The sequence below is a fragment of the Ixodes scapularis genome, unplaced genomic scaffold (assembly GCF_016920785.2).
Source record: "Ixodes scapularis isolate PalLabHiFi unplaced genomic scaffold, ASM1692078v2 PGA_scaffold2__306_contigs__length_199485367, whole genome shotgun sequence".
Lineage (NCBI taxonomy): Eukaryota > Metazoa > Arthropoda > Arachnida > Ixodida > Ixodidae > Ixodes > Ixodes scapularis.
In genome coordinates, this window is record NW_024609857.1 from 185,921,068 (window position 1) to 185,943,285 (window position 22,218).

The window sequence follows — 22,218 nt, forward strand, 5'->3', positions numbered from 1 at the left end:
TGCACCACCTCGGGTCGCGGCTGACGTCTTGCAGATGGGCGCGTTCCGTCGGGGAGGACTTCGTAGTTAAGATCACCGAGGCGACGAAGCACTTTGTAGGGTCCAAAGTATCGTTTCAGCAATTTCTCACTGAGGCCGCGGCGACGGATGGGCGTCCATACCCACACCCTATCTCCGGGCTTGAAGTGGACGTCCCTGCGACGAAGGTTGTAGCGGCCGGCGTCGACGCGTTGCTGGTCTTGAATCAGGAGTCGGGCGAGCTGGCGAACTTCTTCGGCGCGTTGAGCAACCGCCTGGGCGTCGTCGCTCTCGTTGTCAGATGGCTCATGGGGCAGCATGGCGTCCAGCATGGTCGTTACCTTCCGACCATGTACCAGCTGGAAAGGGGTGAATCCAGTGGTCTTTTGAACCGCCGTATTGTAGGCGAACGTGACGTAGGGCAGCACCTCGTCCCACGTCTTGTGCTCTACGTCGACGTACATAGAGATCATATCGGCGATTGTCTTGTTGAGTCGCTCCGTCAGCCCGTTGGTCTGCGGGTGGTACGCAGTTGTAGGACGATGGCTGGTGTGACTGAGTCAGAAGATTTCTTGGGTCAGTTGTGCCATGAACGATGATCCGCGATCTGTAATCAGAACTTCTGGAGCGCCGTGCCGGAGGACGATGGACTCATTGAAAAACTTGGCAACTTCCACAGCAGTCCCCGAAGGAAGAGCTTTCATTTCGGCGTACCGCGTGAGATAATCTGTGGCGACGATGATCCAGCGGTTCCCCGACGTCGAAGGCGGAAAAGGACCAAGTAGATCCATTCCGATCTGCTGGAAGGGTGCAGTTGGAGGAGAAATAGGCTGCAGGAGTTCGGCCGGCCTCGTCGGAGGTTTCTTGCGTCGCTGGCACTCGTGGCATGATCGTGTGTACAGGTGGGCGGTCTTGGGGAGCTTGGGCCAGTAATACTTTTCACGAATACGGGCCAGTGTCCGGCTGTATCCAAGGTGTCCGGACGTCGGGTCGTCGTGACATGCTTGAAAGATCTCCCCTCGAAGGTCGGTCGGTATTACCAGTAGCCACGGCGAGTTGTTGTTCCCGAAGTTCTCTTTGTAGAGTACACCTTGTCGAATGGTGAAGGTCGGCACGGCTCGTGAGAAAACACGGGGCACGGTACCGCCGCGCCCTTCCAGGTGCTCGATTAAGGCTCGCAGCTCCGGATGGTCTCGTTGACGTCGTGCCATGTCATCGGTGTTCACTGCCCCTAGAAAGCACTCGTCATCATGGTCGTCGCTGCTGCCGGAAGGTGTTTCGACAGGGGCCCTGGACAGGCAGTCAGCGTCGCTGTGCTTGTCTCCTGACTAGTAAACCACAGTCATGTTGAACTCTTGTAGCCGGAGGCTCCATCGAGCGAGGCGTCCTCACGGGTCCTTGAGGTTCGCAAGCCAGCAGTGCGAGTGCTGGTCCGTGACTACGCGGAACGGGCTTCCGTACAAGTACGGACGAAACTTCGTGATTGCCCAGACGACCGCAAGGCATTCTTTCTCAGTCGTGGAGTAATTTCTCTCTGCCTTGGACAGTGTCCGACTTGCGTAGGCGATGACTCGTTCGGTGCCTTCTTGTACTTGAACTAGTACCGCGCCAAGTCCTGCGTTACTTGCGTCAGTGTGAATCTCGGTGTCCGCATCCCGATCGAAATGTCCAAGAACCGGAGGCGTCTGGAGTCGTCGCTTCAGCTCGTCAAATGCCTGCTGCTGTTCCTTGGCCCATTCGAACCTCTCGGCGTCCTTCGTGAGGTTTGTGAGCGGTGCGGAAATCCGTGCGAAATCCCGAACGAAGCGACGATAGTAGGCGCAAAGTCCAAGGAATCTTCGCACGGCCTTTTTGTCTGTCGGCACTGGAAATGACGCGACGGCGCGAGTCTTCTCAGGGTCTGGGCGCACGCCTTCGTTGCTAACCACGTGACCTAGAAACTTCACTTCGTCATAGGCGAACCGACACTTTGACGGCTTGAGGGTGAGTCCAGCGGTCCGTATGGCTTGAAGAACAGCTCGAAGTCGTCGCAAGTGCTCGTCGAAGTCGCTGGAAAACACCACGACGTCATCGAGGTAGACCAGACAGCTCTGCCACTTCAGTCCTGCCAGTACGGTGTCCATAACACGCTGGAAAGTTGCTGGCGCCGTACATAGTCCGAAGGGCATTACCTTGAACTCGTACAGCCCATCCGGCGTGACGAAAGCTGTCTTCTCTCGGTCCCGTTCGTCGACTTCGATCTGCCAGTAGCCGCTCTTCAGGTCCATCGATGAGAAGTATCGAGAGTGGCGCAGCCGGTCTAACGTGTCGTCGATTCGGGGGAGTGGGTAGACGTCTTTCTTCGTCACCGCGTTCAGCTGCCGGTAGTCCACGCAGAACCGAAGCGTTCCGTCCTTCTTCTTAACCAGTACGACTGGAGAGGCCCACGGACTGCTTGATGGCTGGATTATGTCGTCGTTCAGCATCTCTTGAACTTGCTCCTGGATCACCTCCCTTTCTTTAACGGAGACTCTGTACGGTGATCGATGCACAGGGCGCGCGTCGTCCTCGGTAATGATGCGGTGCTTCGCAACGGCTGTTTGGCGTACCTTCGACGACGTCGCAAAGCAGTCACGGTATTCGGCGAGGAGGTTAATCAGCTGCCGTCGTTTTGGGTCCGGAAGCTTAGGGTCGATGTCGAGTTGCGCTGGCGACGTACCGTCTTGCTGAGGTGGCGAGGATTCATCAGTAATGGCGGCGATTTCGGCGGAGTTTCGGAGATCCTCGACGTGGCCAACGGCTGCACCTTTCGTGAGGTGTTGCGTTTCATTCCAAAAGTTCGTCACGAGGACCACAGTGCGGCCATCCTGAAGTTCAGCTACTCCTCGTGCGACGCCTATTCCTCTTCCCAGGAGCAACTGGAGGTTACCTTCCAGAAGAACTTCGCTACGGGTAGCTGCATCGGTCACGACAGGTACGACAACACTTGATCGCGGCGGCAGATTCACGTGGTCGGCAGCGACTCGGACGGCGGCTGACGCAGTTTGGAGTTTCTCTGAAGGCGGAACAGGTGTCCGCAGCGTCAATCTGTTTTCTCCAAGGTCGATGACGGCGCCGTATTCACACAAAAAGTCCATGCCGAGAATGACGTCTCTGGAACAGTCTTGTAGAATGACGAATTTCACAGGACACGTCTCGCCGTGAATTTCGACGCGAGCGGTGCACCTTCCGACAGGCGCGATGAGGTGTCCTCCGGCGGTTCGTATCTGCGGTCCATCCCACGGCGTCGTGACTTTTCGAAGGTGGCGAGAGAGCCTCCCACTCAATACTGAGTAGTCTGCCCCGGTGTCAACGAGTGCCAATGCGTTTTGGCCATCGATAACAACGTTTAGGTTGTTGGACACCGTTGCAGGCGCGTCGGTGCAATGCGGGGCGTCGAGAGAGTGGGAGCGCTCCGGCGTTCTTGGAGGCTGTTTGCTTCCGTCGTTTTCGGCAACGTCACCTCCAGGCGTTGCCGCACTCAGTTTTCCCGACGACGCAGGGGAGACAGGCTCTCTCGGCGGGATTGTGGCGCTGGGGAGGCTGAACGTCGTGGCGATGGGGAGCGGGCTTCACGGCGGAGAGACGACACTGGGGAGGGGGAACGTCGGAGGGACTCCTCGATGTCGTGAGGGCGTTCGCCGTACCTCGGGCGTGGGTCGTTCGGGTGGAACCCACGCAGGCCCATTTGCCGGTAGGGACAACGACGGTAGATATGGTCGGCCTCCCCGCAGTGGTAGCACAACGGGCGCCGTCCTCCACACGTCGGTCTTTCGTGGAGCAGCTTGTTCTGGGCGGACGTACGCCCGATCTTCATGGCGTCGTGAATACTGCGGCGCTAGAGGTTCACGTCGAGGTGGCGCCGTATACGGGTGAGCAGGGGGCGGTGGTCGTCGGGTAGCTGCGGCGTAGCTCAGCTTCGGTGGTTCAGGAGCGGCGCTGGCGAGAACTTCTGGCTGCAGCGCCTGCTGAAGTTCTTCCCGGACAATCTCGGCGACTGAGGGCGTATCCAGGCTTGTGGCAGCAGGTAGCAACTTCTTCAACTCCTCCCGGACGGCTTCACGGATAAGGTCACGGATGTCGGGGAGGGTGGTGCCCAGGTCGGATCCAGATGTCGCTAGAGTAGTTACGCCAGGGTGTCGTTGGTAGTGTCTGGCGCGGGCTAGCAAGGCCCGTTCCATATTTGTCGCCTCCGTGATGAACTCGTCGACTGTTGTTGGGGGATTCCGATGAGACCGCCGAAAATCTCGCTTTTCACGCCCCTCATCAGGTGGTGCAGCTTCTTCTCCTCGGTAGCCTGAGGATCGCTGCGGGCGCTTAGGCGGAGAACATCCTCCACGAAGCCGGTGATGCTCTCGTTGGGGCCTTGAGTCCTGGTACGCAGTAAGTCTTCGGCTCTCTCTCGGCGGTGCTGGTTGACAAATGTCGCCTTCAGCTGGCTCTTGAAAATGTCCCAGGATGTCAATGAAGACTCGTGATTTTCGTACCAGCTTCTGGCAGTCCCCTCGAGCTAGAAATACACGTTTTGCAGCCGTTGCTCGTTGGTCCAGCTATTGTGGCGGGCGACGCGTTCGAATTGGTCGATCCAATCTTCAACGTCTCCGTGGAGTTCGCTGTGGAACGGAGCCGGTGTCCGAGGAGCGACGGGTAGGTAGACGACGGCAGGAGCGGCGGGGGCCTGCGACTGGTTGTCCATCGTCGTCTTCTTCGGCTTGGGTTTATCCAGGAGCAAACCGTACTCCGGATCCTCTCCCTTGGTGCGGCGGCTGGTTCGAGTTTCAGGTTCCGCGTTGAGTGGTCTTCTCTGCGAGCTTGGAGTCGGGCTTGCACTGCGGGTCCTGGGAGGGAACGCTGCACGCGCATGCGGTACCCCGCACCTCCACCAGAATGTCACGGGTGGTGTGTCGTGCCCAATAAACAAGAAATCAACAGAAATAAATAAACGTTTAATGTGGCGAACTTGTGCCAAAAATAAAGAAGGAAACAGAAGAAAGCAGAGCGTCGCGGGCGTCGAAGTCGGCGTGTCAGCAGAATCGAGCGCTGGGGCGAGACTGACTCGAGAAGGTCGCGGGCGGCCTCTTATCTAGAGTGAGTCAGTATCTCGAAGATTCGGCGGAGAAGGTTCGAACGTAGCGCGCTCGGGGCGAGAATGAACAAGCACTTTCTAGAACAACAAAAACAGGGATGAACGATAGTTATGTCCGCAACAAGAGTGAACGAGAACTTTCTACAAGTCCGTGACCCTGCGCGCGGCAATATTGCCCGAGTCTCCCTGTTCCTGCCCCTGAGATCCTGAAGGGGCAGCCGGCTGCTGCCCTTTGGATGAGGAGGACCTCTCCAGCGAGTTTTGGCGAGAGTGCCGCTCCTCACCAGAGGAAGTCCTCAAACCACGGACAGGCATTGCCTGCCCATTCTGACTCCGGGAGCCAGCTGGTGTGCTTCCCCCGGAAGCTGGAGTTTTCTTGGGTGAGGAAGTCGTCTTCTGAAAGGAGGAGCGAGGGGCTCGCTCGCTCTCTTTCGAGGACGACCTGCGAGGTGTGGGCAATGGAGTCACCTCCATTGCCTCAATGGCACCCGAGTCTTTGGAATGACCGGGTGCATCGGCTGCCTTGGCAGCCGAGAGGGAATGTTCAGGAAGAGAAAGCTTCAACCTGGGCGTAAAGGACTGGAGTGGTTTCCCAGGGTTCCCAAGGAAAACCTGGGTTGCCACCGATATCTTGGACGGTGCAGGTCCCCGTGCTGGACACCGCCTCGGCAAAAGAACCCCCCTGGAAAGCGGAAAGGCGACGCTTTGCATCCTGGTAGGTTATGTTCTCTTTAACCTTAAGTGCAAGGATTTCTTTTTCTTTTTTGAAGTGCTCTCATGATCTGGAGTAGGCAGGATGGTTGCCACTGCAATTGGCACATTTGTTTTCAGCTTTGCAGCCATCAGCGGTATGGTCCCTGCCGCCACACCTGGCGCATGTCTCACGACCGCGGCAAGTGCGCGATCCGTGACCGTACCGCTGGCACCGAAAGCAGCGGAGTGGATTCGGGACGTAAGGTCGCACCTTGCAATTGATGTAGCCTGCCTTAATAGACGGAGGCAAGGTGTGCCTCTCGAAGGTAAAAAAGACATGTTTAGTGGGTCGTTCCTCACCATCTCGACGGATTGTGATGCGCTTTGCAGCAACAACTCCTTGGGATTGCAGGCCTTCAACTATTTCTTCCTCGGTACTGTCTATCAAATCGTCTTCCGAGATCATACCGCGGATGGTGTTCAGTGTTCGATGGGCTGACACTGTCACTTCGAGATCGTGGATTGCTTGGAGATTCATTAAAGCCGTAGCTTGGTATTTCTCGTAAACCTCCACAAGAAGGTCACCTGAGAAGAGCTTTTGGGCGTTATACTTCGCTCCTAGCGTGCCTTGAAGCACTTTGGCGACAAGGAACGGAGATATTTTTGAAAGTGGTTTAGATGCATCGTCAGAGTGGAGAACAAACAATCTTATAAAATGGTCATTTACGTTGTCAGTGGAGAGAAATGCTGGCAGTGCTTCGGTGCGGGTCCTTTTCAGGGATGGGAAAAGAGTTCAGTGCCCGGGTGCACCGCCCACCACGGAGCCCAACAAGGGGGTAGGTAATGTGCCATAACAAGAAAGGCTTGGCTGACACAATTACTCTACCAGTGCTGCCCGGGCACTATAACCGAGTGTGGATGCAGGGACAGAACCTGCTTCTACTCAAGGTTAGCCCTTGCCGCCTAAGAAGGTGAAAAAGGAAGGAAGAGAGTGCAGAAGAAAAGAGAAAGAGGTGGGAGGAAAAGTGAAAAAGGAAGAAGAGGGTAGAAGAGGCGACTGACTGAATCATCCTGGTCGGGCCAAGCCAGGACACCCGTCTACGAGAAGCAGGGGTCGAAGCAGTGTATTGACCCGCCCGGGGGGCCCCGAAGGGTCCAAACATACCCCGGGCTCAGCTCAACCACCAGGGTCCCCTTTTCCCCGGACACGGGTACGCCACGCACAGCCAGACGTGGGTGGGCGAACTCACATGGCTCGGGGTTCGTAGTGACGCCACTCACCAAGCACCTACAAAAGTAGGTGTCCCCTGCGTGCGGGTATGGTGGCCCACGTGGCTGGGGTCCGTGGTGACGCTACTCACCAAGCACCTAGCACCTAAGGTGCAGGTGCCCCCTGCGGGGCTCGGGGTCCGTGGAGACGCCACTCTCCAAACACCTGCTTTCACAGGTGCCCCCTGCAGGGGCGGAAAAACGTTTTGATTTCTTGTCTGCCCCGAATCACATTAAAAGTCACGACTACTTGGTAGCTGATAAGTGGTTCTTTATAAGTATGTAGACCAGTGGACTGAGGACGACAGACGAGGTGTTTCACTGGAGGGAACCCCAATGTTGCAGTCAGATAGCTGCTTTTCTTGAGTTTGGTGTTGTGTTTGATTAGCTTCAAGATTGAGCCACCCACGACGGTCGGTGCATTGGCTATTCATCTTGGCTCCTTTTCGCCGTAAAAGCTTCTGGACCTTGACGAAAGAGTTGGGTGGATTTCGCAATTACTTTATTCCGGAAAACCTGCTCGCTGCATACGATTAATGAGAGAAATTGTCTGCTTTCAAAAAAAAGGGGGGGGGGGGGGACACATCTCGCAACGTTAGAAGCTGTCACGACATTATGATCTATCGTGCCTCCAATATTCATATTATACCCCCGTCGAAGCCAGCAGCAATATACGTCTACATTGCTCAGGTTGTCCGGCCACAAAAGATACTCCATTTCTCCGTTACGGATTTGAAGCAGTCTTGGGTAAGTTACTTTTAAAAAGTAATTCGTTACAGTTACAGTTACTTTCAGAAAAAAGTAGTGAAGTTACCGTTACAGTTACCGCAACAAAAAAGTAACTCGTTACAGTTACAGTTACTTTTAAAAAGTAACGACGTTACTTTTCAGTTACTTTTTCTATAACACAAAAAAAATTAGGAGAAACTAGAAAACGCTTTTCCCCAAGTTTATTTGCATAAAATTAAAAAGTGTGTTTTTTACTTCGTATTGTAAGTTGGCAGCAGTTGCTTCTCAAAACTAGTTTCTGAAAGATTCCCTTGTTTGATAACGAACACGTCCCTGCCCTTGTTGAACAGGCGCTCGTCTAACGCGCTGGATGGGATTGCAGTGTTGTTTCGTCGGAAAAGGTTTTTGTTTGCCGGGTAGGCGGTGAGGCAATAGAGTGCCGTTTTCTGCGGTCAAGGTGTTAGTAACCTCCTCCACGTCAGCAAAATACTCTCTGTACGCCGGCCATGGTAGTTTTTCTTTATTCTTATCAACATTCATATCCTTCGTAGCACTAACTTATTGCTGGCTCGTTGACGGTTGCGCTGGGTTCATACAGTCCCTGGACATATTTCAGCTTGTACCCGGCAAGCCAGAAACAAACCCCGCGCAAACAGCAGTAAATTTTGCCTCGACTGTTGACACTACACCGGATTAATGGCGCATATCAAAATACGAAACATGCGCAGTGCGGAGTGGCGGCGCTAATCAAAATACGAAACATTCGCAGTGCCCTCCGCGTGTATTGTTGTTTCACGTTTGATTCACCCGATTAAAAAGCATTTGCGCAGAAAAAAAGAAAAACCGCAAAAGAGATAGTTCTTCAAGACACTAAGATGCAAGTGTTCAGTCACAAAGTACAAGCGCGTGCTAAAGATAACTACTTTTTTTTTTTTTTTCACCGAACCTACACCTGGCTATATTCGGGTCGTGACTGGCGAGAAAGAACTTATTCACAAGTCTGTGCAAAAAATAACTTGACACTCGAAATGTCGGAAGAGACAATTTGGAAAGCGCGAAAAATGGCTAAACTGTACTCGTTCAGTGATATATTGTTCATGAAAAACTGGAAAGTAACGACAAAAGTAACGTCGTTACTTTCATCGTTACCTCAGAAAAAAGTAATAGAACTACAGTTACAAGTTACATTTTTAAAAAGTAACTCGTTACAGTTACAAGTTACCAAAAAAGTAACGAAATTACAGTAACGCGTTACTAGTAACGCGTTACTACCCAAGACTGATTTGAAGTCAACTTCAATGCAAAGGGGTTCTGCGTGAATCTCCGATGAAGACTCTCTTCAGTTTGTCCCCAATCGTCTGCGTGCTGCCGGCTAGAACTATTTGGCTGAGCTTAAGTAGTATGTTTCTGTCTGTCAAATATACTTTTATTCAGCAGTTCACCTAATAGCTAGTCGACTAAGCTCATATTTCAACCCGAAGAATGTACTAATATCGCTTTAGTGGGACCCATAGTATGTAATATAATACATAACCCGCATATTCGTCAAAATGACTTCTCGATTGCTACAAAAACCTGAATTGAAATAGGAGTATCAGCTGCTTAATGGGGCGCCAGCGGGTAACATGCTCCTTGGCTCAAGAAGCACTTGCTTAATTTTCGTAATTTTCCTGCAGCCTGTGGTGTTGATTGAGTAGACGACTAGAGCTGTTTCTTAATACGCACAAAAGCTCGATTTCGCGGACGGATAATTCGCATGGTCGAGGAATGCCAGTTAGCTGGAAATTACTCTTGGTGGAACAATTCTGTGGTCATCACCGCTTTCCTTAGCTGATCAAAACTGATTAAAATCTATTACCGTCTCTCCGGAGCCCATAGTTTCAATATTGAACGAAATCTCCGAAAAACAAGTTTGACATGAAGAACCAAAAGCACCGGGAAAACAAAACTATGCTCTGCAAGTTTATGTACACCGGCTACACTTAACCGTCGCAGTTCAAACACCTATAAAATGGGGCATTAAACAAAAGAAAATCTGTTAAATTGAATGCGCTACCCATTAAGGCGGCCCCGCCGAGCCGATGCGACCTGTTTCCAGCCGCCACGTTTGTTTGGTGGTGGCGCCCTTTACAGGTCGCTGGAGTCGCAAATACAGCTCATTGTTGTACACATACTAATGAGATTGGGTAGACACATGTAAACATATAATGTACTGCAGAGTATGACCCCGTGTTCCCAGATAATGGCAACCTGACGACAAAAACTCATCTGCAGATTTCATCAAATAAAAGATAGCGACTTACAAACTAGTATATATTATCAGCGTCCACCATAAAACTCACATTTAGTGTTTATCATCAGCATGCCCCATAGCCCTCGAAAATGCCCACAAGCCTCACTTACTTTAAGCATATGACATCACATGACAAGAAACATTCCCTCGGATCATCATTAAGATGTTTACAGGTGCGAACAGTTCTGGCAAATCAACTGAAAGATACCAAATCAGTGGTGAAGCAGTGTACAGTGGTTGGTAGATTCAGGTTAATATGTATGGCACATCTACTTTATATGTAACATTGTTTACCTGGTCAATTTTCTTTGCGGACCCATCACAAACTGAGACAAGGTTTTGAGTACAGTGGTAAACAGAAAGGAGGAGTGCGTTCCAGATTTAGTTTTGCACAAGCTATGTGTCAACTGACTTCATCCTCCTAGAATTTATTGGAGTGGATCTGGGTATAATAATATCTAGCCCGACAATACTGCCAGGAGCACGTCTCGAAACCTGTCAGAAAGGAGTAGAGGAAGTTTGAATCATAATTTCTGTATTGCGAAGAGAGCTGCTCATACTGAGAATTGATGTGAGCAATGTCGGCCATCCCTCTGCCTGAAATATCTATGCGTCGGCCACCCCCTATCGGAAAAAGTTTTAGCTGACGCTTTTTACGACTGCTCTGCTCAGCCACTGAGCCAGAAAGCCACCAGGCATGCGCGTAACGCTCAGCCGGCAGTGGCCATCGCGATGCAGGAATTGTCCGCTCCATCGGCAACTGCACTCCGATTGGTCGTTGCTGACTGAACATTGTGCGCATGTAGGTGCTTTCATGCTGAGTGGAGTGGAGTGCAGTTTCTTCTTCCTCACTTGCACAATAGAACAAAATTGCACTGCATACTGCTTTAGAGACTTGCTGGCATGTTTCACGCTCGCTATCTGCAGACAGCTAGGACTGTGGGTAAACGAGGAAAAAAAAAGTGTGAACAGATACCATGCACGCCAAAACAAAACATCAATGGGACTTCACGAGACTGCATTAAAGTTGTCACTTGGGCATGTTTTATACCTCACAGCCGCTGTCTGTACACAAGTCAATTAGCTCTGCACGTACCGCTCAACAGACCACAGCTGGGCTGAATCAGATAAGTTTTGCACTTGCCGAGCTTGAAGTACAGTCGTGATTTATATCAGTGTAAACAAGCGATCGTCGACTGCTCAGTACTGGGAGCATCATGCAGCAGCTTACTTGCTCTCCTTTTCAAATGCCTTGCGAACCAAGCGTCAGGCACGTAGCCCGGGGGGGGGGGGGGGGGGGGGGGGCTAAAAGGCCCGGCCCCTCCCCTTTCCCCGCCCCGAAATCTTCCATTTTGCTGGGACCCCCCTCTCCCCCCTCCCCCTCATACAGCATTTTGTCATGGGCTCCCCAGCCCCCTCTTCCCCCGAAAGAAAATCGTGGCTACGTGCCTGCCAAGCGTGGTGATAAGGAGAGAACGTCGCCACAGACAGCACTGAGCAGTTGATAATCACCTGCTTACCTTCATAGGGATCAAGTCTGTAGTTGGCCGAGGTAGGCAGTGTGTGTGCAGCAGAAACGGCTGTACTGAAATCTCAAGAGGATGAAAGATCAGAACAGGCTTGGTAAGGTTTCACACTGCAAGTATGCCCATGCAAATTTCAGATTCTAAAACATAAGAACGCATTTCGAATTGCCACCCACCACAAGCTGCTATTACACAGCTGTATATATAATGCAGCTTACCATCAACAACCTTTGCAGACTGCAATGGACCTGAACCTCGGCTCAGCTGGTGATGCAGGAACGAATCGGACTAGTCGATGCTAGCTTCTGTTCGGCGAGGGCCGCACTGAGTATAAAGGTGAAAAAAGTGCTGTAGATTATGTGAAACAAACAAACAAACAAAACAATCCTAGCATGCACAATTCGCTAGAGGCACTGACGAATAAAAATAAGAAATTGGGTCAATTATGTTAATGCAATATACTTCGGACACGTACCATGACTGCTGGCAAGATATTTGCTGGCTTCAATCTAGATAAGCTTGTAAATTTACAAGCCAAATAACAAATAACTTATAAGCTGAAACATATTTCGATGAAACTACAAAATCCGAAGACTATCTCTGCAAATATGGTGCTATCCAGTACACCAGAGATGAGAAGAATTGGATTACAGCATCCCCCTTACAAAGATTGAAGCAAAACAAGTATAGAGTCTGCCGTGCCACTACAACAGAAACGATGGTACTGTGATCTTCCGAAAACCAATGGGCGCGGTGGCGAACGGCGAGAGACTGGCCCAGCTCTCCGGAAAATACGCACACAGAATCCACCCGTAGTGTCAAACCTAGAGCTTCGGCGACGGAGGGGCACCGCGCTCTTCCAGACATTCTAGTTTACCAGTAAACAATACGGTTGAGGGAGGCAATCACCCTCCCCCCAACCCTCCCGTTCCCGCCTCGGCCTGCCCGCCCGCCCTCAAAACGTTCTGCCGCTACTGATGGACCAGCGAGTACGCAGCCTAAGGCGCTAATTTGTGACCGATAATTAGCGCGAGGATGGAGTGCTCTCAACGGGGAAAAACAGAAAAGAAACGGCCTCGCATAACAACCTTGGCGTTCAATTAGTAATACTGGTAAAAGCAAGCGATCTCGAGACAATAACAAGCATTTTGAAGGGAAAAAAAGAAGAATCTAGCCCTAACGGACAAAGAAAGGAACTTACTTTGAAACGATTATGCCATGATCTTGGCGGTTGAGCAGATTCGACGTAGTTCCACGCCTCACAGTCGCTTCCTTCTTTTTCGGACATATTTAAAACTCCACGCATCACGACTAATCGGCAAATTGACCTTCAGACAGAGACATGAAACACACACGGCCAACACGGCCGGCAAAACAAGGTTGTGGATTGGATTGGATCGCGTTCGTTGGCTATTATGGATATCTAACGACTTTACGGAAGCTATGTGCGCGCATCTTCAACACGCTTGCAATAAAACGATCAGCAAAGCGCATTTAAAAACTATTAAAAGACACAGTAATAATAAATCATTCAGCATGTAAACATTGCCAGAATATTAAAAATACGTCCTGAACACCGTAGCAAAAAATTATATACGAAACTAGGCTTTGCTGAAGAAGAGGAGAACGACGAGGGTTTTTGGGATATAGAATAAACATGGCGTCTAGGCAGGAGGCTACCGGGAGCGCTCTGTGTCATTAACAGCCAACAACACATGGTGTCAGAAGTTCAAGGACCCAGGACCCGAGAGGAACGGTGAGCAATGGCAAACGCCAACTCATTCCAGTGCCAACCTTCCGCGGAATTCGATTTCGCCAGCCCCGATGAATGGCCTCATTGGAAGCGGCTATTCGAACGTTTCCGCGTCATCAGTGGACTATCAGAAAAACCTGAGCCTGAGCAGGTCAACGGTCTTATCTACTTTATGGGCGACAAAGCAGACGATATCCTTCTCTCGTTGAACCTTCCTCCAGCAAAGATGGAGAAGTACGAAGAAGTCCTTTCAGCTTTCGAGCGACACTTCGTAGTCCGACGAAACGTCATCTACGAGAGAGCGAAGTTCCACAAAAGAAGTCAGCGGGAAGGCGAGGGCGTGGAAGAATTTATAACAGAACTTCATAGCCTCGCCAAGACTTGCGACTTCAGCGTCCTACACGAGGAGATGATTCGAGATCGCATTGTCGTCGGGGTCCTCAACCAAAAACTGTCGGCGAAAATGCAACTAGATCCGGAATTGACACTCGAGAAGGTTACAAATCTGGCTCGACAGTCTGAAGCTGTCAAGAAACAGCACGTTGCGCTCCACAAGTCCCCAGAAGAAAACGTTGACAGAATCTTCAGAAAAGTTGCAAGTCAACAGGGAGGAAAGGAAAGAAATGGGGAAAAGAAAAGTTCTCGATCGAGTTTATTAACATCCGAGAAAGTCTGTTCAAGATGTGGCAATGAACGACATAAAACGAACAAGTGCCCTGCGATAAAAGCAACATGCAACAAGTGCAGAAGACAGGGGCACTACGCACGGGTTTACAGAAGCTCTACCACCCTGAGGGAGGTAACAACGTCTGAGACGGCATTTCTTGGCACCGTGTTCACGTCAGATGGACAGCGATGGATAGTCAAAGTTGACGTCCGACAAGTCTCCATAACATTCAAAGTCGACACGGGGGCCGACGTCACCATTATTCCTGAGAAGATGTACAAAGAACTCTTCAATGATGTCTCTCTACAGAATCCCAAGAAAGTCCTCAAGGGTCCAAGTAAGAAATCCTTGACAGTTCTTGGTGTCATGAACGAGACCCTTTACTACAGGGGCAAAACATTCATGACCGACATCTACATCGTAGAAGACCTGGAACAGCCACTTCTCTCAAGAGATGCAAGTGAACGATTAGGCATCGTACAGCGCCTTGATCAAGTTGGGGCCGTGCGAAGCTGCACAGTCGACCCAAAAAGAGAATACCCGAAGTTATTTTCTGGGTTGGGTCACGTCAAGATTCCGTACAAGATCAAACTGAGACCTGACGCTGTACCTTTCGCAATGATGACACCTCGAAGAGTGGCCATTCCTCTTCTCGAAAAGACCAAGACGAAGCTCGAAGAAATGGTAAAGATGGGAATAATCGAGCCAATCGAGGAGCCAACTGAATGGTGCTCTGGAATGGTGATCGTGAGAAAACCCAACGGAGAGGTCCGAATTTGCGTAGATCTAACGGACCTCAACAAGTTCGTCGAAAGGGAAGTTCACCCACTAGCTGTAGGAGAACACGTTTTCGGGCAGCTCACCGGAGCACGCTATTTTTCAAAGATCGACGCCAATTCTGGGTTTTGGCAATTTGAGCTTGCTGAGGAGTCCCAAGCTCTAACGACTTTCATCACACCCTTCGGAAGGTTCAAATTCAAGAGACTACCGTTTGGAATACCATCGGCTCCAGAATTTTTCCAAAAGAAGATGTCGCAGTTTCTGAACGGTCTCGAAGGTGTTGTATGCAACATGGACGACGTTCTCATTTATGCCAGCTCGCAACAAGAGCATGATGACAGACTCCGTCTGGTTCTGGAACGTCTCCAGGCGAAAGGAATGACTTTGAATCCGGACAAGTGCGAATTTAACGTACAAAGAGTGAAGTTCCTGGGCCACATCATCGACCGCGAAGGAATTCGCCCAGACAGCGCCAAAATCGAGGCTATCGCTGACATGAAGCCTCCCTCAAGCGTTCATGAACTAAGAAGTTTTCTGGGCATGGTCAATTATTTGACAAAGTTCATACCGAACATGTCACATATCGCCTACCCACTCAATTCTCTTCTGAGCTCAAAGAACCAATGGGTTTGGGCTACGGAACAGCAGAGAAGCTTCGATCAGCTCAAGCACGCACTCACCACGAGTCCTGTACTGACGCTGTTCGACCCAAAAAAAGAAGACAGTGATTTCAGCCGATGCTTCATCATATGGCTTGGGGGCTGTGCTTCGGCAGATTCAAAAAGACGGGTCCTACAAACCTGTGGCGTACGCTTCACGGACACTCACAGAGACGGAAAAAAGGTACGCACAGGTGGAGAAGGAAGGCCTAGCGGTAGTTTGGGCATGTGAAAGGTTTCAAGATTTCATCACGGGCCTTCACATTGAAATTGAAACCGACCACAAGCCGCTTGTCCCAATCTTCATGTCTAAAAATCTAGCTGACATCACACCTAGACTTCAAAGAATGAAGATGAGAATGATGAGATTCTCCTATGTGATGAAACACATTCCAGGAAAGTCTTTAATTGCGGCGGACACATTGTCCCGACAGCCTCTAAACGAAACTGGTGACAGAGAACTGGAGCAAGAGGTGGCTGCATATGTCAAGGGGGTGACAGCTGACCTTCCCGCGACAGAAAAGAGGCTACAAGAAATCAAAGATCAGCAGGCCAGGGACTCTACATGCAAACAGTTGGCATGGTACAGCGAAAAAGGGTGGCCCATCCGAAAAGAAGTCCCTAACAGCTGCAAGGAGTATTGGCAACATCGATCAGAGATCGCCGTTCAAGATGGACTGCTCATGAGAGGATCAAGACTCATCATACCGCTGTCCATGCGTCCTGATATTCTGCTGAAGATCCACCAGGGTCATCAAGGAATCACCAAGTGCAGAGCTCGAACCAAAGACTCTGTATGGTGGCCAGGACTTTCAACAGCCATCGAAAGTATGGTACGCAGATGTCCAGAATGCATCAAAGAAGCTTCGAACCGCCATGAACCTTTGATGCCATCCAACTTTCCAGAGCGTCCATGGCAGAAAGTAGCAATGGATCTGTTCTACCTGTCAGGAAAGAACTATCTTCTAGTAACTGACTATTACTCGAGATATCCAGAAATTGCTCTTCTGAATACTATGACATCAAACGGTGTAATAATACACCTAAAGTCAATTTTTGCAAGACATGGGACGCCTGAAGTTGTGTTCAGTGACAATGGACCACAGTTCCAGCGAATCATTGGAAGTGCATTTCAGCAGTTCACCCAGGAATGGGGTTTTGAACACAGGACATCCAGTCCAAGATATTCACAGAGCAATGGATTTGTTGAAGTTGCTGTTAGAATTATTAAGAGAAGCCTCAAGAAGACATCTGACAGCTACATCGCACTGCAATCCTACCGTGCAACACCATTGGGTAATGGATATAGTCCCGCCGAATTACTCATGGGTCGCAAGCTGAGAACGTCCCTTCAATCTGTTTCCTCTTCTTTGGAACCTAGGCTTGTGAATGCCAAAGAACTCCAACGGTGGGAAAGAAAAAGAACAAATCAACAAAAGGCCAACTATGACAGACGACGGGGTGTAAGACAACGCAAACCATTGAGAAGAGATGTGGTCTGGATTACCGATCAGCGAAAAAGAGGAACAGTGCAATCTACAACGGAGTACCCAAGGTCATACTTAGTGGACACCGATTCAGATACTCTTCGCTGTAACAGCTTTCATCTTACACCGATGCCTGGGAGTGAAGACACCAATAAAAGTACAACACCAGACATCGGATCGACTGCTCTTACACCGGTGCCTGGGAGTGAAGACACCGATAAAAGTGCAGCACCAGACATCGGATCGACTGAGTACACGACACGAAGTGGAAGAGTTTTAAAACCTGTAAATAGACTTCAGTTTTAAAGGGGGGAGATGTGCTGTTAGGCTTTGCTGAAGAAGAGGAGAACGACGAGGGTTTTTGGGATATAGAATAAACATGGCGTCTAGGCAGGAGGCTACCGGGAGCGCTCTGTGTCATTAACAGCCAACAACACAGTAAACATTGCCAGAATATTAAAAATACGTCCTGAACACCGTAGCAAAAAATTATATACGAAACTAACCGCACAAAATATCCAAACGAACTCGGCAGACATATAACCTACTGAAATCAACATGTTTCCGATTTGGTTGTTTGGTCTTGCTTGTTAACGCGCGGTGCTGGTGGTCGTGTGGTCTGTCGTTCAAGTCCAAGTAGAGGAAAGTTTTTATTGTTTTTTTTTACTACGTTTTTTATTTCTTTTTAATATTTTAAATATTTTCTATGAGTTTTTTGCAGTTGCCGGCCCCTTACTTTGGGGTAAAAATCACGCAAAATGTGAAAATAGGAAGTGCGAGCCCAAATTTAAATTGATGCAATGCACAAATCGTGGCCCTCTTGTGTTGCCGGGATAATTCGCTCCCTCCGTGCTAATTTCTGGGTCAGTGCAGTAGGCAAACAGCGCAAGTCCTTTCATCGAAGTAAAGAAGGTAATAATAATGGGAATACTGAGAGCAAAATGAGAAAATGTGTAAGTGGTCAAACTGCCACAGTGATGCAGCCGAAGTTAGTCTGAAGGCGGTCAACTTTACCCACTATTAAAACAAAAATGCCGCTATTTAAGACAGTTATTTAGCTGAGCTCACAGCGCGGTACGTATTAAGCACATCTCTTATTTTTCTGACTTACGGAAATTAGTACTTAATTTTCTTCTGGTACCATCAGTGATATTTCCCTCGCCTGCCGCCTGATTTTACTCATGGAGGTTGCGCTCCGCAGTCTTTCTTTTTTATTAGGCCTAGACATGTTTTTACTCCTGAGATCCAAGAACAGTGCGGATAATTAAACTAAATTGCAGAAACGGTGTCATTTGGTATTAGAACATTTATGTTTCGTAGCGTCAAGGGGTCACATTCACAAACCCGGCAGCGTAAACATCCACAACGCATTTCTTTCTCGTTTTATCGTGTTAAAAGTTTTTATATTTGCGTTTTTTGGTGCGGTATGTCGTATAACATAAGCTATTGGGGGACAGATCGTCTGGCTATGTGAAAATTTGAAATATTTCTGTTAGATGATCGTAACCACCACAGAAAACAGTCAATTCTTGCCTGAAATGGCATATTTTCACACTCAATTAATTGACTGATTGAACACGTTTTATTAATAATAAAAAAAGCAAAGCGCGTACAACTCTCTCTAATCAATGGTCCACTGACATCGGAGAGAGAAGGGGGTGGGGGAATGGGGTGTGGATAGGTAGGGGGGGTACCAGAAATGTCTCTATTCAGATGGAGTCCTGGATTTTTGCTGTCGCGACAAGGTCAAGAAGCGAGTCTAATATGGCTTTGCGGTGCTGCGGTGCGCCCCTCGGGTGTATCTAGTCCCGAAGGCACCCCGGCCGCAGCTCAGGTTGCAGTTTTCGAATGGCTTCTTCCCGCGTCCGGCCGAGCTCCACACAGTCCCATAAGAGATGGGCACTTGTGGCTTGTTGTCCAGTTGCGCATCGTCTGCAAGATCCATCGTCGGCGTGTTCTCTTTCTAGATCTGTCTTGAGTGCACATTTCTCGAGCTTAGCCCGAACTGCTGGGGAGACGGCCGTTCCCGTTCGGAGTCTCCGAAGAGGCACTGTAGCCCACCGACCGTACCCGTTCGGCAGTGGGTCATCGTCTTCAGTCAGCTTATTGCGAGGGACCCTTCGCCGCTCGAGGCGGGCAAGGGTCGCCTCCTCGTCCCAGTCAGGCTCCTCTTCGTCATCACAGTCCTCTTGAATAAGTGCGGGCGGAGGGTTGTCGAGAGTCGCACGTTGGGCTGTTTCGGGGGGGGTTTAGGGAAAAGGAATAAGCTCCCGCGCGGCTTCGTGTGCTCTCTCGTTCCCCCCGATCTCAGCATGGCCCGGGACCCAGGAGATGGTGATTTTAACTCCTTTGGATTTGAGGGTCTTTGCTCAAGGTTTTATTTTTTTTTACCGTTTTGGTGGGGGAGTTTCTATTCCGGCAAGTGTCAAGGGCCTCTTTTGAATCCGCGTACACGCGTAGGTGCTTGGACCCCTCTGGAGTCAGGGACTCGTCTTCCACGGCGAATAATATGACTCTTAGCTCTGCTTCTTCGGTCGAGTGTTTCTTGTGAAACGCAAAGTTTGCCTTAGATTCTGTATTAAGACAGAACCATGCAATGTCTATGCCACCTCCGTCTTCTCTGACAGCTGCGTCGGTGTAGACGTGTACTGTTTCGGAGCCGGGACGGGCATCCTGTACGGATTCCGCGTGTTTTTTTGGCTGCGTTGTTCCATCACCAGTAACATGATCTCAGGAGAGTTGTGTACCTCTCCTAACGTCATAAGCAATACACACATCTCTTTCTTGTCCAGATTCTGAAAAGTAATGCGTATTATTGTTTTTGTACCTCAAAGCACGTGCTCAATCATGCCACGTGTTTGTTGTTGTTGTTCTCCATTCGGAGGCTCCGCCATACCGTTTTTATTTTATTTTTTCACCAGTGCCAAACACGTGCGTAATAGCGGCGAGATGTTTTAGTGGCGCCCTCCTATGGTTAGCTTTCGTTACGTCATCACCTTGCGAACGACAAGCTGGATGGTGTTTGTAAGGACCATCCCAAGTAGCACAACTCGCCGGTTTGGGACTGGGGCGGTACCGGTCTGCCGGTAAGATCCTACTGGGGCGACGCTGGAAACGCACCGCGGGGCGACAACGGGCCAGTGAGATTGCCAGTCACTGGCCAGTGACTGGGACTGACTGGGACGCCCGGCACTGGGTGTCCCAGCGAGTTCCCGGGATGCTGCCAGCACAAATCCCCAGCGTAGTACCAGTAACGCAGTAAGATACCAGCAAGACCCCAGGCTAGCGGCCTCAAGCCATACAGTCCCCGGGCTTGTTTTGTCGCAGTGAGTTCCCGGGCTGCTGCCAGCACAAATCCCCAGCGTAGTACCAGAAACGCGGCAAGATACCAGCAAGACCCCAGGCTAGCGGCCTCAAGCCATACAGTTCCCGGGCTTGTTTTGTCCCAGCGAGTTCCCGGGCTGCTGCCAGCACAAATCCCCGGTGCACTACCAGCAGTACCGCAAGATACCAGCAAGACCCCAGGCTAGCGGGCTAAAATCGTACAGTTCCCGGTCTTGTCATACAGCCTAACATGTGGTTTTGTGTGCAATTTACACCTGAATAGAAATAATGTAGTTCATAAGAAGAATAATTTTAACAACAAATGAGTGTAAACAATTATGTTGCACTGTACATGAAAGTAAATTTCTGGCATAGGTATACACCTTATTGGTAAAGCGGCTGCCACAGCCATCTGTCGCTCATACACATGATAGCAAATAAAACATACAAAATTGTTACCGTAATTGTTTATTGTCAGCTCCAGTGAAGCTACAGCTTGGCTGGTCATCATGGGCTTGTCGCTAGAGGAGTGCGCTGGATGAAAGAGGCTGCATGTCACGGGCCTAGGAAATGTTCTTCACACTTTTCATGCAGCTTGTGATGCAAGTCGACCATGCACCCAGGAAGGGGAGTCCTTCATTAGAGCACCTGCAAAGAGAATCAACAGCACAGTAAAATGACAGGGTAAATCAATACCAGCTGCACATGATAATCCAGAAATTCCAAACTGGGCAAGCGCTTAAAAGGTTAAAACAGCGCAAAGGACGACAGACAGGGTAAAGGACACGGACAGAGCGCTGACTCGAAACCAAATTTTCATTGAACTCAACGGCGCAATATATACACACTATTGAGAACAAAAAAAAGAAAATCAGCCTGAAAAACACCCAAAACAAAAGCACAAAAACTAAGTAAGTATCACCTCTAAAAAGATAAACCAAGCTAATCAAGTGGCCAGAAAACCAGAGGCATGAGACAAGAAGCCCATGTAAAAGAAAAACTTTTTGTAACCAATGCGTTAATTGTCTTCATTTCATTTTCAATCTGGAAACTATATCAAAACAAAAATACTTTGATTGCCCTAAGGGACACCTGTTACAACACACTGGATAACCAAGCGGCAAAAATGGCCCAGTTATCTCATAATCAAGGTTAGCTATTTGCATGAAGGCCCACTTCAAAGAAAGGCTCGTGGAAATCATCTACTTTAATTCAAAAGGGCATGTCGAGAGACGGGCAAACTCGCCGGAGTAGTTGGCATGTAGTTTAACATTGCCGTTCGTCCCGATAGGTGCGAGAGATCCAGCATTTTTAGGTAAATATAGCGATTCATTAGTCTTACTGAGACAATGACAAATCATATCCTTGACATATTCGCGACCCTAGCAAAACGGAGAGTACCAAGCGGGAAAACCGGGAACCAGCCAGAACAGGTCGCTCTGCGCCTCTCCACGTCTCTGGCGGCTTTCGCGGACACGTGTTGTCGACGCGGTGGCAAACAATGTAATTTGATGAAGGTCTGAATATTTCTCAAGTTTGCCTGAGTGTTCATCAGTGTGATGAAGCCTCAGTAAATTGTTTTTTTCTATCACGTGTTTGAAAGCCTGTTTACTCCACAACACACAATCGCGTGCTTTCAATTTCTTGGATGGGGAGGAATCAAGGAAAAACGTTTTGATATCTTCTCTGTCTCGAATGACATTCAAAGTGACGACTACTCGGTAACTGATAAGTGGTATGTAAAACAGACGAGGTGTTTCACTGGAGGGAACCCCAATGCTGCAGTCAAGTGAATGGGAAGGTTCAATAGCTGCTTTTCTTGAATTTGGCTGTGTTTGATTAGCGTCAAGATTGAGCCACCCACGCTGGTCGGTGCAGTGGCTATTCATCTTGGCAGCTTTTCACCGAAAAAGCCT